The sequence below is a fragment of the Anastrepha ludens genome, unplaced genomic scaffold (genome assembly GCF_028408465.1).
Source record: "Anastrepha ludens isolate Willacy unplaced genomic scaffold, idAnaLude1.1 ptg000061l, whole genome shotgun sequence".
Classification (NCBI taxonomy): Eukaryota; Metazoa; Arthropoda; class Insecta; order Diptera; family Tephritidae; genus Anastrepha; species Anastrepha ludens.
The window spans coordinates 47501-55000 of NW_026530051.1; the positions used below are offsets into that span (position 1 = coordinate 47501).

A 7500-nucleotide genomic window follows, 5' to 3' on the forward strand; every position below is an offset into this window, starting at 1 on the left:
TCGCCTCAATGGACTCCCCCCCTCTAACTGCGGGGTACGGGGAGTAACCATAATTTGTATTAAATTATGGTCACTAATTCCCCAACCCCCCCTAACGCTCCATTTACACTCGAACCTACTCGCTGCTGCCTCATTCATGAGCGTCACGTCAATGTCACTCACACCTCTAGGACCCTCAAACGTATACCACTCGCTTGGTTCGTTTGCAACGAGGAGGCTATTCGCCACAAGCCATTCGCTCATAGCCTCACCCCGATCGTGGCTCTGATATCCAGAAGTATGCCTGGATACCTTGCTGAACCACATCGGGGAAGTAGCATTCGCATCCAGACACACGATGGCAGGAATGCTACTCTCACGTAGTAGCACCGCATCTATGTACCTTAAATAGGGCTCCAGAGGCTCATCAAACTTGCAATACAAGCTGACGACATTCATTCTGCCGAATTCCCCCTCGACACACACACATACTCCCCACTGTGATGAGTCAACTACTACACAAGAGTAGCTTGGCTCACACACAGCTACTGCGGCATTGACTCCAAGGTCCGTAAAGACCCTGAAGCCCCCAGGAAGACCTCTCACCACCCCATTGGTGGAGTATGGTTCCTGGAGCAAAGCAATGCCGCAGCCCCCCTCCAACATACACGCCCCCAATTCACACATCACGGCATAAGCCCCCTGACAGTTCAGTTGATATAGCTTAACCATTAATGTCTAACGAGCGCACGGGCAACAATCGCACAGTACACCGGGCAGACAGTGGACATCATCAAATGCCCGGCTGGCTTGCCCTTAAACGCACAGTTGCGACAATGCGGGGCATTGCCACAACCCGCACTCCTGTGTCCTTCTTGCCCGCACCTTCGGCAGACATCCTTCTTGGCCCTGCATTCTGCCACCCTGTGATCGAATCCCATACATCGGAAGCAGCCGGGCGTCAGTTGGTCCGGCCGTACCCGGAAGGAAAACCACTTAACGTAGCAACGACCTGCTTCCAGGAGGGCGGACATTAGCATGTCCGTGCCCTCAAGGACAACATTCGTCACCCCATCAGGGCTGACCTTCCAAGGACGGCTGACCATCCTTACGTCCTTCTCAAGGCACCCAGGGCTGAACTCCTTGAGGTTCAAACGGAACAACTCTCCCATGAATTCATCAGGGGAGATCTCCGTGTGAACCCCCTGGACCACAACCCTAGGTCCCAGCTTCCGACGTATGCTCACATCGAGCCCCACCTCGGAAAACTTGGCATTTCTCACCAAGTTATCCCTCTCAGCAACTGATGGGGTGCGAATAATCGCACCTCCATCCTTCAACGGGCGCACCTCGTGCACCCTTACCCCCATGGAAGGCCCTACCTCCTTTACCACTTTTTTGATCACCTCTTTGGACGTAGTGGGGGTCTTACCCCTCACTACGACCGACCAGGTCTCAACTGGCTTGGGCACCGGCAACGCCGGCAACACAGGCGCAGGCGCCTGAGGTGCCGGCATCATCGCTGCACCAGCCAGCGCAGCTCCAGCCGTCCTCTGAGGTGCTCCCTCCCTAGTTATCTTCGTGGCTTCTAACCGCCCACGAAGATGGGCTATTTCCGTCACCATTTCCACAAACAGTTCCTCGAACTCCAAGGAGTATCCCAGGAGGTCTTTTGCCACACTTTTCGGGACGTCGTCCATATCTATGACGGCTCCACTAAAGGCCGTCACAATGGACTTGAAGCGCCCCATAAATTCGCCCCCAATTTTTATTCCCGAATTTTCCAGGGAAGCACCGAAATTCCTGCGGATTTTCTCCATGCGCTTCCCGGCTGGACCTAATTTATCCCCTGATTTACGCACCTTTTTCACCCCCCCCTTTTTCTCCCCCTCGGAAGCGCCCTCGCTTCCGCTTACCCCCGACTTACCTTCAGGTAACTTAGGGGCTACCTTCCCCTCGTCACTCGCCTTTACTACCGGAACTGCTGCACCTCCAGCGGTCTTCTTCCTAATACGGGGAGGGGACCGCAAAATAACCTCCTCCTCCCCCGACGTTGTCTCGTCCATCGCCGACGACGGTACAACAGAACCGATGGGAAGAGGGGTATTCGCCCTCTTCCGCATATCGCTTAATTTGGGCATCGCCCAATGCCCCACCAACTAGCTTGACGAATCCGCCGTATATCGCTCCCAAGCAACAACAAAAACAGGTCACTCTTGGGCGACAGTAAGGTACTGCAAGACAGGGATGAGTCCCGCACAGGCACGCACACAGCAACCACACCTAACGGCAAGCCAAAGCAACCGCGAGGACGTAGCCCACACCACCAGCCAAAGGTCTGGCAAAGGCCACCACCAATGCCCTGCCGGACAGAACACCGTTCCCCGCACAGGGACGGGTCGACCAATATGAAGCTAACGCCGGGCTCGACCGTAGGCCAAACGCAGCACGCTGTGAACACGGCACCTGCACAAGGTATTCAACCTTGGCGCAGCACTGTACCCACGCACAAAAATAACACCCCTTTTATCACTGCCGAAGATAGCAATATAACAGCACGCCAAACTATCGACGCACTCCCTATATCCACGCCGAAAATTAACGGCACTCACAAAACCACTAATAGTTCACAGCTATGTACAGCCACGCGCACAATTGGCGTCACTCGAATAACGGGCACACTTCCCGTATTCGCACAATGGCACTCACTAACACAGTTGCCCTTAACAGCGTACAGCTACTGTACAGCCACGCTAATCGTAGCGTCACCAAAATTCCGGTGAAACACACAACGGCACTCACTTTACACAATTCTCGGAATCACTATGCAGCTCATGTACAGCTACACTATAGCGTCACTCGATTCGCGGTAATACTCACGGATATAGCACAAAACGAAAATGACAAAAATTTATGCGCTCGCGACACGACACGTCTTCACTGCTCAACAATCACAATGAGAATGAGTAGATAGGGACAGTAGGAATCTCGTTAATCCATTCATGCGCGTCACTAATTAGATGACGAGGCATTTGGCTACCTTAAGAGAGTCATAGTTACTCCCGCCGTTTACCCGCGCTTACTTGAATTTCTTCACTTTGACATTCAGAGCACTGGGCAGAAATCACATTGTGTCAACACCCGTTAGGGCCATCACAATGCTTTGTTTTAATTAGACAGTCGGATTCCCCAAGTCCGTGCCAGTTCTGAATTGATTGTTAATTGATAATCGTTATAATTTAAAAAGAATATATATCGAATGATATAATTCCTTAAAAATTTTAGCAAGAAAGTTCCACAATTGGCTACGTAACTACTATCCGGGGAACAAGAATCGTAATTCTCTATTTACCCAGAACGAGTACATAAACCATGGTATTGCTTCCCAATCAAGCCCGACTATCTCAATCTTCAGAGCCAATCCTTATCCCGAAGTTACGGATCTAATTTGCCGACTTCCCTTACCTACATTATTCTATCGACTAGAGACTCTTCACCTTGGAGACCAGCTGCGGATATTGGTACGGCCTGTTGAGAAGTTTGCGTGACCCCACCATAAATTTTCAAGGTCCGAGGAGAAAATATCGACACAACAGTAAATGTCATGCTCTTCTAGTCCATCTACCATATCTCTCTTCGAAAGACTTCCATGGTAGTACGACTATAAAACAGAAAAGAAAACTCTTCCGATATCTCTCGACGGCTTCTTTATGGTCGTTCCTGTTGCCAGGATGAGCACAAGGCCCATTTTTAATAACAAACGGATACTCAACAGGTTACGGAATTGGAACCGTATTCCCTTTCGTTCAAAATAATTCAAGTATTTAATTATTTTTTAATATATATATATAAATTTTATTAATATTTTTTTTTATTAAAAACTTGAAAATTTTCGGCTTTCGCCTTGAACTTAGGACCGACTAACTCGTGATCAACCACTGTTCACACGAAACCCTTCTCCACTTCAGTCCTCCAAGGTCTCATTCGATTATTTGCTACTACCACCAAGATCTGTACCAATAGCGGCTCCATGCAGGCTTACGCCAAACACTTCTAAGCACACTATTGTACCCTCCTACTCACTAAAGTTTCAAAATTTATAAATCAATCGAAATTGTTTTATAAATCATCTACTTTAGCGGTAATGTATAGGTATACAACTTAAGCGCCATCCATTTTAAGGGCTAGTTGCTTCGGCAGGTGAGTTGTTACACACTCCTTAGCGGATTACGACTTCCATGTCCACCGTCCTGCTGTTTTAAGCAACCAACGCCTTTCATGGTATCTGCATGAGTTGTTAATTTAGGCACCGTAACATTACGTTTGGTTCATCCCACAGCGCCAGTTCTGCTTACCAAAAGTGGCCCACTGGGCACATTATATCATAACCTCAACCTTCATATCAAGAAAGGTGAGGTTCTTACCCATTTAAAGTTTGAGAATAGGTTAAAATCGTTTCGACCCTAAGGCCTCTAATCATTCGCTTTACCAGATAAGATTATTTTATATAATTTTTAAATGCACCAGCTATCCTGAGGGAAACTTCGGAGGGAACCAGCTACTAGATGGTTCGATTGGTCTTTCGCCCCTATACTCAATTCTGACAATCGATTTGCACGTCAGAACTGTTTCGGTCTTCCATCAGGGTTTCCCCTGACTTCAACCTGATCAAGTATAGTTCACCATCTTTCGGGTCACAGCATATATGCTCAAGGTACGCTCCAGTTAGAGGTATAAATAATAATAAATTATCATTATACATAACTATATGGAACGCCCCGGGATTGAATTAATTGACTATTTAAGAAAATAGACTAAAAATTAATCCCATTATATTTTTAAGTTAAGTTAATTATGCCATTAAGTTTAATATAACTCAATGACTTGCACATATGTTAGACTCCTTGGTCCGTGTTTCAAGACGGGTCCCGAAGGTATCCTGAATCTTTCGCATTGTTAATCATATAAATGCATACAAATAAATATTAATATCATAGATATTAAATTTTTTGTAAAATTCAAAAAATGAATTTTAGCATTATATATAATAAAATCTATCAACACTTTATCAAATCATTAGTATTTATTCTATGTTAATATGCTTAAAAAGCAAATTAATTTAAATAAACTTAATATCACCAATGATCTTTTGATAAATACTTTTATTATGTTAATAGATTACAATGTCCTTATATGAAAAAAATGCACATTATTTTTAATTATTTAATGATGAATTTTTCATAATGGATATTCAGGTTCATCGGGCTTAACCTCTAAGCAGTTTCACGTACTATTTAACTCTCTATTCAGAGTTCTTTTCAACTTTCCCTCACGGTACTTGTTTACTATCGGTCTCATGGTTATATTTAGTTTTAGATGGAGTTTACCACCCACTTAGTGCTGCACTATCAAGCAACACGACTCTTTGGAAATATCTTTCTAGTAATCATTAACGTTATACGGGCCTGGCACCCTCTATGGGTAAATGGCCTCATTTAAGAAGGACTTAAATCGTTAATTTCTCATACTAGATATTAAGATATTCCATACACTGCATCTCACATTTGACATATAGACAAAGTGACTTAGTGCTGAACTATTTTCTTTTCGCTCGCCGCTACTAAGAAAATCCTTGTTAGTTTCTTTTCCTCCCCTCATTAATATGCTTAAATTCAGGGGGTAATCCCATATGAGTTGAGGTTGTTTTAAAATATTTTTTATCTTCTCACAATTTAATAAATAATTATATCATCTTTTCATCTCTATTTTTCTTTTTTCCTTTTATATAAATATATATTATAAATAATAATTATGTAAAATGAGGCAATTCTAGAATAAAAAAAATTAATTTTTATGCTAGACATTCCTCCTTTAATTACATAATAGGACTATGAATAAGTTCGTTACGGTTTTACAACAGATGGCGTAACTTGATTATTATTCCATCGATCCACATTTCCAAACATTCATTGGAGAGCTACTGTCGTAAGGCACAAACGTCAGTATAAGTTTTTTATTTGAAGCGTAAACAACAATATTTTTACCACACTTGAAAATGTCGAATTTCGTGCCAAATAATGTGTTTTTGCGGGGAATTCTTCTTCATTATTTTAATATGAAGAAAAAAGCAGCCGAAAGTCATCGTATCTTGGTGGAAGTTTATGGTGAGCATGCTCTATCTGAGCGAACGTGCCAGAAGTGGTTTGCACGCTTTAAAAGTGGTGATTTTGGCTTGGAAGACGAAGAACGCGAGGGTGCGCCGCCAAAGTTCATGGATACCGAATTGGAGGAATTGCTCGATCAAGATCCGGCTCAAACGCAAGAAGAGGTTGCAAAAACTTTGGGAGTTGATCAATCAACCATTTCCAAACGTTTAAAAGCCATGGGAATGATCCGAAAGGTAGGCCATTGGGTGCCGTATGAATTGAAGCCAAGAGACGTTGAACGCCGTTTTATGGCATGCGAACAACTGCTTCAACGGCACAAAAGAAAGGGTTTTTTGCATCGAATTGTGACTGGCGATGAAAAGTGGGTCCATTACGACAATCCAAAACGTCGGGCAACGTATGGATACCCTGGCCATGCTTCAACATCGACGTCGGCGCAGAATATTCATGGCCTGAAGGTTATGCTGTGTATCTGGTGGGACCAGCTGGGTGTTGTGTATTATGAGCTACTGAAACCGAATGAAACGATTACGGGGGATGTCTACCGACGACAATTGATACGTTTGAGCCGAGCACTGCGAGAAAAACGGCCGCAATACGCCGATAGACACGACAAAGTTATTTTGCAACATGACAATGCTCGGCCACATGTTGCACAAGTGGTCAAAACATACTTAGAAACGCTCAAATGGGATGTCCTACCCCACCCGCTGTATAGTCCAGACCTTGCGCCATCCGATTACTATCTCTTCCGATCGATGCAACATGGCCTGGCTGACCAGCACTTCCGTAATTACGATGAAGTCAAAAAATGGATCGATTCGTGGATTGCGGCAAAACCGACCGAATTTTTCACAAAGGGAATCCGTGAATTGCCAGAAAGATGGGAAAAAGTAGTAGTAAGCGATGGACAATATTTTGAATATTAAATTTGTAACCATTTTACGTCAATAAAGTTTCAAATTTCGAAAAAAAACCGCACGAACTTATTCATAGTCCTATTATATAAATTAATATTTTATATATATATAAATAATATGAAAATTTTTTAAAGAGAATACTTAGATTCAAAATTTTTTTTATTTCATTTTATTTGAGAGGATTTTTTTTTTTTAAGAATATATTAATAAATAAAAAATTCATTATATATCTTTATTTTTTTGCTATTAATATTATGAATTATTTAAAATCCAATAATATACACATTTGCTTAAATTCAATTATTTTTATAAAAGAATAAGCAACTTATTTAGCATAGTCTTACAACCCTCAACCATATGTAGTCCAAGCAGTACTTTAAAATTTAATTTAATGTACATAACAGCATGGACTGCGATATGCGTTCAAAATGTCG

At 43.1% G+C, this 7500-nt stretch overlaps 1 non-coding gene and 1 pseudogene across 1 annotated transcript in view; both read right to left on the bottom strand.

The window, feature by feature from the left end:
• Positions 1-2894: 2894 nt before the first annotated feature.
• LOC128871124 (large subunit ribosomal RNA) lies at positions 2895-5682 on the bottom strand (annotated as a pseudogene).
• A 1727-nt stretch (positions 5683-7409) lies between these two features.
• Positions 7410-7500, bottom strand: part of LOC128871126 (5.8S ribosomal RNA) — a 181-nt gene continuing 90 nt past the window's right edge. The window contains exon 1 of the ribosomal RNA XR_008455744.1: positions 7410-7500. This exon is cut by the window's right edge and continues 90 nt beyond it. This is a non-coding gene — a ribosomal RNA (5.8S ribosomal RNA).